At 36.9% G+C, this 11,351-nt stretch overlaps 1 pseudogene; it reads left to right on the top strand.

Moving 5' to 3' along the window:
• Positions 1-1,788: 1,788 nt before the first annotated feature.
• LOC104417629 overlaps positions 1,789-11,351 on the top strand; it is a 34,367-nt pseudogene continuing 24,804 nt past the window's right edge.

The raw sequence follows: 11,351 nt of genomic DNA, 5'->3' as shown, positions 1-11,351 counted from the left end.
TGATGAACTTTCTTTTTGCATTTCTTATATTTTGTAATTGACTTAGTAAACCCATGCCGCGTGTGTAATTGGCTTGTATGATGCTAACTATTGGAAGAACCTAGTAAGTGCGATTCGATTGCAAGGAATGAAGAAATTGCGCAAATATAAGTTCAGTAGTCTTCCATCCATGTAATGATCAACCTTTTCGATGTGATCATAGCCCCTAGGCAACTTCATCTTTCTAACCTTGTTTGACTAATGCAATGCGGTTCTTTCATAGTGAACTTGTTTTCTTCTTCCTTCGAGCGAATTCTGCTTCTATATTCAAGAACTGAAACAAATTGCAATCAAACCATATAGGGTGGACACACACCCTTGCAAGATAAAGTCATCGGTTTGGTCATAAATTATAAACGGTTTTCAGTCGCAAATTCCAATGATTCTACATAGCTACCTCTGGTTCATGCGAACTAGATATTTTCTACGAGCTGGTATGACTTGAAGTACATTTTACCAATATTGATATGTATTTTATATTACAGGATACACAATGACCATGAGTCTTCAATCAAAACTACTAGGGGTGAGCATGGTCCCATTGGACTAGTCCACTCTTTAACCCTAGGACCAACCCGCACAAGATCTTGGTTCTCAATTTTTGGGATCGAGGATTGACCCTATTGGGCTTAGGACCGAGGACCGGATCAACAATGGATTCGGTCCGATTCGAGGTCAACCAGAACCAACCGATAATTTTTAATTTCATTTTTGTACTCTTTAAAAAACGATTGAGGACCGGATCGACCCAATAGGTTCGATCCGGTTTTAAGGTCAATCCAAGACCAACAAATAATTTTTTATTTCATTTTTTGTACTCCTTGAAAGGACAACCGGGGATTGTACCGACCCAATGGGTTCAATGATGAACGAGGTCAGTTAAGAAAGGCAAGCGATGAGGGTCGAGTGGAGTGAGCGTCGGAACATAATGAGCATCGAATATCGAGCGAGCAATAAACCAGCGAGCATCGAGCGGCGAGAGGCACGAGTGTCCTAAAGTGAGCGAGGCGAGTGTCGAATGGCGAGCGGAGAAATTGTTTTTTTCGATTTTGAAAATGAAAACTAAGAGGACAAATAAGACAAGAGAACGAATACTAAAAGAGGATGCCATAAGGTGCCTTTTTGAACACCGTGAGGATTTCTCACAAAAATATTTTCCTCATTCGTAAATTATGACTATTAACGTCGTAAAAGATATTAAAAACCTAAGTTGTTAAAAAATAATATAAAATTACTTAAACTCTTTACTAAATAGTTGTTTAATGTTGATGCCGTTTATTTTAGGGTTTTCTCTATAAAAAAAATTATATATATGTAGTCGGGTTGGACCGACCCAGGACTCTTAGGATTGAGGACCGATCCGCACAGTGCTGATCCAAAAATTCTAGGACCAATGACCGACCTAGTCTCCACGGAGAATCGGACCCGGACCGGCAAGTTGGGCAGTCTAGGAGTCGGTCCCGGGTTGACGCTCACCCCTACAAACTACTAGTTAAACTGAACATTTCATTGGAAATTAGGTCTTAGTTCCCATTATGTACCTTTTGTTTTGATATCACTTTTTCCATTGTGATTGTTTCGTTTCTTTGACCATTTGAAGCTTAAGGAGAAAAACATCTACCTGGTTTAGTGTGGGGGCTTACATTTCTTTCATATCTTTTACTACGACCCACGCGTGAGACTCTTTTGCTTATTTTTCGGTGCAGGGAGATAGCCTTTATTGGAAGGATATCTCACCCCTAACCTTTTCATTCTCTGGGATTTTGTCACTGACAGTATGAAAATTTAGCTCTTGTTTATGAGTTCATGCCAATGGGCAGTTTGGAAAACCAGCTATTCGGAAGTAAGTGGTCTAACCACTCTGTAAATTTGGAAAAGTCTCATAAGGATGCAAATTGTTTAGCATATCTTCTTGATCAGTTTATAGTCATAGTCGATACACTGTGCTAATTTCAAATTTCAGGCTGGTTTGAACACGTATTTGCTTTTAAGAAATTACTTACATTTTACATTGTCATTTACTCTGGTACAGAGGGCTCTACGAATCATCTTTCATGGGATGTACGCCTCAAGATTGCAGTTGGAGCTGCAAAGGCTTGGCCTTCTTGCACAGTTCTAACATGATACACAGGGATTTTAAAAGTGCAAATATTTTGCTAGATGGGGTTATTATTTATCCTTCTTATAATGATTATGGTCCTGTATCACAAAATTCATATGAAATCTGGCCATCATTCTAGTCAAATTCTTTGGAGAAGGATAATGATAACGTTGATATGCCTCGTATCTCCCTTTGAAGACCTGATATTTTGTCCTCTAATCAGGAGAAAAAGTCATAATAGCGAGCGGAGATCCCATGTTTGCCTTTGCTCAACTGATGGACGAGGTTATAGTCGATTGCCAAATTTATCATTCTTAGATTTGATGTTAAGTTGAACCCGAGACAAGACCCTTAACCAGTCCCCAGTTGCTTTTAGATATCTCCATTTTGTTTTTGCTAGATTTACTAGAGTTTGCAATTGATATATAGGCTGGAAACCGAGTCTAATCCACTGTCAGTTCTTCTGCAGTCTTACACGGCCAAACTCTCGGACTTTGGATTGGTGAGTCTGGTCCTCTAGACGACAAGACACATGTTTCAACACAGTTTATTGGTACCGATAGCTATGCTGCACCTGAATACAAAATAACCGGTAATTTTTCCATTGTAAGTGCTTTTGGTGACTTAGTGCTGACTGTTGCTCGATCTTGAATTTTGACAGTATTATGGGAAGTTATTTTCCCACGTTTCGCTGCAACATCACATATGACTCTTGGATTTTACAGGGCATCTGACTGTAAGTGATGTTTGTTTATAGTTTCGGCGTTGTGCTGCTTGAGATACTAACAGGTTTGAGGGCGTGTAACCCGGTCTCCAGCAGGCTTCTTTAGCTACTTTAGTGAAGTGGGCCCTACCACACTTACACAGTGAGGAAAACTGAGTACTATAATGGACTCGAGATTGAAGGGTGAACATTGTGAAGAATTTGCATTCAAATAGCACAACTAGCTTTAATATGCCTCAATCAACTCGTAAGCTGCGCCCTTCCATGTCTGAAGTCATTGGAAGTACTAGAATCAATAGAAGCTGCCAGTGTCAATAGAATACTACCGAATGCTTGAATTTATTTGTTATGTTGTTTGGATTTCATATGATAGGATCTTGATCTGTACTTCTTAGGGATTAATCTTGGGCTTTAGAATTTGAATGTTCTTTTCCATTGTACCCAGGTAGTAACTAGGTGTTGTGTTTTCTTGTAAGCTCTTTGGAATATTCGTACGTATCTATCATTGGGTGCATCAACTTCTAAATTGAGATGTTTGTGATTACATTTTCTTTAAGGAGAACGGTTTTTCGATTTCGATGGCTAATCCTCAATTTTGTTAGCAATCTGAGGTTTACCAAAAGAAGTCGTAGCTCTTCAGGAGTCAGGATATTTTGTTTCTCTTCATGCTCAGGCTTTGAACGTCAGCAAAGCTCATTCCTATTGCTGTCAAGGAATTTGTTCATGTGGCCTCGGCCCGACGCAATCTCCAGGAAGAATTACGCTGTTCGGTACATTCTCGTCGTTATTTTTGAGCTCTGGGACAGGGTTGGGTTACTGATTAGGTCATTTAAAGTAAAACTGCCCAGTTGTCCATTTCAATTGAACAAGACATGTAATTTGGTGCTATTTTGTTGCAGCTAGACATGTCCCATTGTTTCGTTATCTTTTCCTGGTTTCCTGGAACATAGATAACAAATTGGAGGCAAGGACTTGAGCAGAATAATATAGGCTCAATCTAGATATAGGTTTGTTGAACGTGGAAACAACAATACAGTGTCAAAAAACAGAAATCACGGTATACAAAGATCTATAGGGATTTGGAAACCGAAATCTCGAAACACATGACTAATGTTAGCTAATTAATTTTTGATTATCGTAATGTATATCATCAGGTGCCTATGCTAAGCGACCGTTGCTTACATATGAAGTATGAACAAGTTTTTAGTTCTATAAAAGTTGCACTTCTTTTTGGAGAATTAAAGTATCTCAGTGTGCAAGATTACATGCTAGTATTAGATAAAGTTGAATTAAAAAAATGTTATCTATGTATTTCTATCTCATGTAGGACTAGACATGAAAAAGAGTGCACTTAGGGTTGAGAAGCGGTCTCGTAATGTGAATCATAATTTATATTTAATCATTAGGAACCGTTTTCATTTATAACCAATAACTTATCTTTATGGACATAGCTTGATTATATAGTCCATAATCATAATTTGAAAATAGTAACCTCAATAATTAATTAATTAATTATAGATGACAAGTTAGTATCATTTATTCAAATATTGTAATTTACCTCCAAAGTCTCCTAAGGTTGAACTTGTCAGGCATGCTCTTTAGCACACATGCATTGGGTTTACTGTCCACTCCAAAACCATCATGAATGGGGATGACAAGGCCGTCCTTCCATTTGAAAAACGCTGCCCCAAAGCTCCCAAAATCCAACTCTAAAAGTCTCACTCAAATCGATATTGCTTTGTTCTCATCGTTAGCTGGGGATCTGAAAAGATTGGCAAATAGAGGGTGAGCAATCTCAACTTATTGAATAGTGCATTTTTTCTAAGCGGATCGAGTACTCACTATGCATATTTATAAATCAAACCACAACTCTCTTAACTCAAATCTACGATATAACAAACATAAACTAAAAGAATAGTACATATGCTTAAATATCAGAAATAATCATTTCACAATAATATCAAAATAACCATCAATGGTCTAATCCATTGATTAATCTCATTAATTCACGTGCCAATGGTCCATTCAATTGGTTAATCTCATGCCACATATCAGCAGTCTAATGAAATTACACATCGATGGTCCATTCCAACGACTAATCTCAAATTATACATCAATGGTCCATTCCATCGATTAAACTCATATCATGTCAATGGTCCATTCCATTGACAATTCATTGCTCAATATCAAACCATGGTCACGATACAACGCTGAGACAGTGGCCAGAAGATTCCCCTCTTAGCAAGGTCTTCACCTATTATGGTTTGTATTTCTCCTACAAAGATATTCTAGACTAGTATGTGCATACCTACAAGCCCTTCCTTTGGGCTCACAACGATGTTGAGCTTTAATACCAATCCGAACAACACTATCCACAATACATAAACCAAATCCATAAATGTCGAAAGCTACGTTTGGTCGTCAGGGATTTCTAATCGGAATAGGATTGGATAGGATAGGATATGAAATCCTGGGATTTTTATATCCTATTTGTGTTTGGTGGATCACAGTATTAAAGTCGGATATATTTATATCATATCATATATATATATTTTATATAAATGGCATATTATTATAAATGAACCTAAATGTTCATAAATGGAGATGATGAAAATCTCATAACACTATTCCTTAATTTATTTTATTTTATTTTTTCCTCTTTTTTATATTATTTTCTTTATTATTTCTTTTTTTCCCTTTCATCATTGTTTTAATAAAAATTTTATCAAATAGTAAGTGTACTAACATACCTAAAATACAAAAATACCTAAAATATATAATAAATATAAATATTTAATTTATATATTGAATGTTTATTATAAGATATAATTAAAATTGAATATATAAATTAAAAATATGATTAATTAAAAATAATTTTATTTTTTTATTATTAATTTCTTAAAATAGAATTTAAATATTATTTATATTGAAATATAATTTCAATTTTGTTAATTTAATAAGTTTGTTATTTGAGAAAAATAACTTTCCTATTATGGACATTGGAATCCTATCCACCCTTTATCCCACCTCCCATGGGATAATTTTATCACTTTGTCTATATCCCCCTTATATCCGACTTTATCTTGTCACGGTGAGCACCAAACATAGGATATGATAAATCATATCCCTATCCGAGAATTTTATCCCGACTACCAAATGTAGCCTAAATCATTTTCATATTCACCAAAAGATTTCACAATTCAACATTTGCCAAAAATACTTTTCATAAAACATTCTAAAATATTTCAAGACTCGTCTCATAAATCAATTTTACAAATCAAATCAAATCAAATACATTTCAAAAGTTTATCACAAATCGTATTTATATAACATTCCATAAACCATCCAAAGTCGAACTTTTCGTAAAAATGTTTCACAAACCCAAAACATGTAATATTTTTCAACTTCATTAATCAAACATAATATATATTTCACAAAAGTTCTCACACTATTCTCAAATACAAAGCATAGTAATGCCCACGATCTAAATTTTATACAACAAATATACTTATTCATAACTCATAAAATATCGATCCTTTATCATTTAAAAAATATGAGCTTATAAATTCTTAGAAGAGATAGCACCACTCACCTTGAAATACTTACGATCGATAACAAAGCGTTACTCAAATTGTTGAACTCGCGATCCTATCAAATAAACGAAAACAATAGGAAGCACGCAGAAACACATGACTTGACTAAACTAAGCGTGAAGCGATTAGAAAGCGACTCCCAAGCACCAATAAATTGCTCAGCCAAAGCAATTACTCGAAGCCGCCCATAGCGCAAAGCAGGCACGGAACTTTAGCATGCCATAATTTTCCACGAACTTTGTTTATGTTATAGATGAAATTAAATATTTGTTTTTAAGGGCTTTTTTTGTCTTTTCTATCAATTTGCTTTTAGGTTAAGTGATACTTTTATATTAGCGATGGCAAAAAAAACCTAGCTGTCAAGATACTAAAAAAGGAAATAGAGGCAAAGAAAAGAAGAAGAGAAGAAAAGTGAGTTTTTTTCTTGATGGGGTTCTCAATCTCTTTATGCCCTGATCTTGAGAGAAGATCGTCATTGTATTCCAACTTTTCTAAGTCTGAGTGGATTCGCGAAAGTACTTCTGCTTGTGAGGAGACGTAGCCTAGGTTTGGGTGAACTTCGATAACAAATTTTTGGCATATTCATCGATTCCTGTATTTTATTACTATATTATGTACGGTGAATTGTTTGCAAGCGTTATTTTGTGGAATACGACATACAATTTATTAACAAGTGGTGTATCGAGCTTGAGTTGGCTAATCGAGAACATCGAGATTTTCGGTGACGTTCGATTGAAAGCAAACATGATGGCGAAGATAAAATCAGAATCGATAAGTTCCATGGGAGGCTTTCGGATGGTGGAAACTACAAATAGAGTTATCTTTGTCAAAAGATCTCTATGCACCACTTGAGGGTTTGGGGCTTACGAGATGGCGGATGGATCGATAGCGAAGCCGGATGGAAAATTCTTGATGAAAGGCATTAGGTGCGATTCGTCTAGGGTTGACGAAAAAAGACGAGTACACATCGCAAAGCAAAAGCGCAAAAGAAGCCATGGATATTCTAACGAATATTTATGGAAACGTCCACATCAAATCGGGTATTTTCTTTGAAGAAACTAGTTAATATGAAGTTATCCAATAGAGGTTACGTGGTAGAGCATATTAATAGTTTCACGCAGGTCATGGGTCAATTAGAATCCCATGCATAAATTTAGATATGAAGCTTCATGCTTTATTATTTTATGTTCTCTTCCGAGCTACAATACCGCCGGTGTAGGGAATATCGAGCACCATGAAGGATGATTTAACTCTTGATGATTCTGTGAGTAGTATCATGGATGAAGAGATGCTGAAGGAAAGTCTCGGAGTGGAGATAATTTTCTGTATCTACATTTTCAACGGTGCTTGCGGTGGAGAACCGTGGAAGAAGTAAAAGTAGAGGAAATTTCAGCGGGCGTGGCGGATCACAATCGAGAGGGTAGAGATAGGTGCAAAAGATGAGTGTTGGTTTGGTCACAAAATCGGACATCGGAGGTTTCGGTGTGAAGTCTACAAAAAAGACAAGATGAGAATCAAGGCTAATGTGGTTAGCGATGAATCTTTGCTAGATAACTTGTGTTTGTCTGCGGGGTTTGACTTGATAATAGATAAATGGTTTATTGATTCTAGTGTTTCTTTTCATTGCATCTACGCAAAAAGACATTTGATGATTATGCCGGTGGAGATTTCGGACAAGTGGTTGTGGGAAACGTACATGTCCCATTGTTGGGAAAGGAACCGTGGCTTTGTGAACATCCCAGTGGAGGACATCTAGTTTTGCGTGAAACTAGGCATATTTCGAAATTAAAGAAAATCTGATTTCAACCAGTAAACTTGATTAAGAAGGTTTGGTAATAACCTTTGGATGCGAGAGAGTGGAAGATAACCTCGGGCGAAGTAGTAGCAAGGAAAGCGTACATGTACACTTTACCTTCTCCAAGACAATATTAAGTGATATGATTGCAACTACAATGGCTACGAGGTAATTTGTCTACTCTTTGGCATTATCGTTTAGGACATCTTGGTGAAAAAGTGTGTAAAGCAGTTACACTCGAAATTACTTCCGGGTTTACAAAAGTTGAGTTAGATTTTTGTGAGTTGCATTTATGGAAAACGGGCATTGGTAGTTTTCAGTGAATGTACGACAAAATAAAAGACGAGAAGCTAGGGTTTGTTCATGCGATGTATGAGGACCTATTTAGGAACTCTCTTATGGTGGTAGAGATATTTTGTCACATTCATTGATGATGTAACAAGGAAGATTTGAGTGCTATGCTCTTAGAAAAAGTCGAAGTATTTGGGATGTTCGAGAATGTGGAAGACCATGGTAGAAAAGAGACAGGTTATCGGATTAAAGCTCTAAATCTGATAATGGTGATGAATACACAAGTAAGGAATTTGCAAAATATCTGAGTCGAGAAGGCTACATGGGTTAAAGATTGCTCCTAGAACTCCTCAAAGAGAGCGTGTAGCTAGAAAGAATGAGCGGGGCTATTCTAGAGACGTGCGAGATGCATGAGACTACACGTGGGTCTCCCTTCTACACTTATGGGCTGCCACCGTTGATACACTGTTTTATCTTATCAGCGAAGTCCATCTAGTGCGTTGGATGGAAATACCACAAGCGGTGGTCAGGTAAAAAATTAATTATTCACATCTAAAGGTGTTTGGTTGTATTGCATATGCTTTGATTGACATGGAGGATAGGAAAAAGCTGATGCTAAGTCCAGTGCGTCTTTATCGGATACGGTGGTGACGAGTATGGCTATAGGCTTTGGGATTATGAGAATAACAAAGTCATACGCAGTCGCAATGTGGTATTCCATGAAGAAAAGATGTACAAGGATCGTCGGATAGAGACAAAGCATGAGAAGTAGTACAACCAGAATATGTTGAATTAAGACACAATGCAGTGAAGATGTTTCAAGTAGATCAAAGTACACTTGAAAGAGAGATTCAAGATGAGCCTATTATCGGTGAAGAGGTAGCTCAAGAGGAACGCAATAATTTGGAGTAGACTAACATTACTGAAGTACTGTCTTGAGAATGTCTACACGTGTGAGAAAGCAAAGGTAATTTTGATCCATCGTATCTTGTTTTGAGCCATGTCTTATATAGATTCGGGAGAGCGGAGACTTACAATGAGGCAAAGGTAGGCCCCGTCTCACTTGCGGTGGAGTGTGCTATGAAGAGAACGAGATGAGTTCGTTACACTTGAACAAAACTTGGGAGTTGACAAGTTGCCCACGAGGTAAAAAGTTTTATTAAACAAATGGAGTTGAGTTAAGAATGAAGCAGATGGTAACATTAGATACAAAGGCGAGACTTGTAGTCAAGGGCTTTTCTAAAAAGAAGGGATCGATTATTCTGAGATATTTTCACTGTAGTGAAAATGATATCAATTAGAGTTCTACTGAGTATAGTTGTAGTAGATGATCTTCATCTTGAGCAATTAGGCATTAAAAACAATGTTTTTACACGATGACTTAGATGAAGAATTATACATGGCACAACCTAAGGGTTTGAAGTCAAAGGTAAGGAGCACATGGTATGTCTTATGGCTTGAAACAAGCTCCAGCAATGGTACCTAAAATTTGATGGTTTTCATGCAAGAAAAAAGAATTTACTGCTTGTGGAGTCTGATCAACGTGTTTATTTTTACGCAAGTATGATGATGATGATATTGTGTATCTCTCTTTATATGTGGATGACATGCTGGTGGCTAGTTTCAATATAGAGAATTGTAGAAGTGAAAAGATGTTATCATTAGGTTTGCTATGAAGACTTGGGAGAGGTCGGTAATATTTTAGGCATGAAAATCATCGGGGACAGGAAAAATAAAAATTATGGTTGTCACGGAAGACTATGTGAGCAGGGTGTTAAAGTTTAACATGGACAAGGCAAAACCGGTTAACTCCTCCTAGTGAATTACCAAACTATCAAAGGATATGTGTCCGAGGCACTCGGGTTTTGAAAGATGAGATGACGGTAGTTCCATATGCATCAGCATTAGGAAGTTTGATGTATGCCATGGTGAGCACGAGACTAGACATTGCACATGCGGTGGGGTTGTGAGTCGATATATGCAGAAACCAGTGAAGAGCATTGGAATGCAGTAAAATGGATATTGAGATATCTAGCAGGTACTTCCAATTACTCACTTTGTTATGGTGGTACATCTCTAGAGTTGCCGGGTTATGTAGATACAGATCATTCTGTGTGATCGAGATAGTGGTAAGAGTACCCTTTGGATATGTCTTCTGATTGTAGGTATGGCAGTGAGTTGGGTATCTCAATTGCAAAAAGTAGTGGCTTTATCAACAACGGAGGCAGAATATGTGGCGATCATGAAGCCTCCAAAGGAAATCATGTGGTTACAAGATTATATGAATGAGTTACATCGAAAACAGCCGGTTAGTACACTTTGGAGTAATAGTCAGGGCAATGCATAGCAAGAATGCGGCTTATCACTCAAGAACTAGACATATCAGAAAGCGTTATCACTTTATTAGGTCAGCATTGAAAGATAATGAGTTAAAGCTACAAAAGATTGATGGTTCGAAGAATCCAGTACGACATGATGACCAAGGTAGTAGACGAGAGAGAAAGCATATTTTCTGTACTACTACCATTGGTATTACTCCATGTTGATTGATGAGGAGTATCGTAGAGGCATAAGTTTTTTCAACTACTATTTTTGAAGATGGATACAAAGTTGCTTGGTGCTTCGTATATTTGTCTTCAAGTGGGAGATTGTTATAGATTGAGTCAAATATTTGTTTTTAGAGGCCTTTGTCTTTTCTGCTCAGATTTGCTTTTAGGTTAAAGTGATACCTTTATATTAGCGATGGTAAAAAAAACCCTAGCCGTCAAGACGTTAAAAAAAGGAAATAGAGAGGCAAGAAAAGAGAAG

This window comes from Eucalyptus grandis, chromosome 8, assembly GCF_016545825.1.
Source record: "Eucalyptus grandis isolate ANBG69807.140 chromosome 8, ASM1654582v1, whole genome shotgun sequence".
Lineage (NCBI taxonomy): Eukaryota > Viridiplantae > Streptophyta > Magnoliopsida > Myrtales > Myrtaceae > Eucalyptus > Eucalyptus grandis.
Note: the sequence above shows the minus strand (reverse complement) of the source record. Positions and strands in the feature narration are given on the sequence as shown.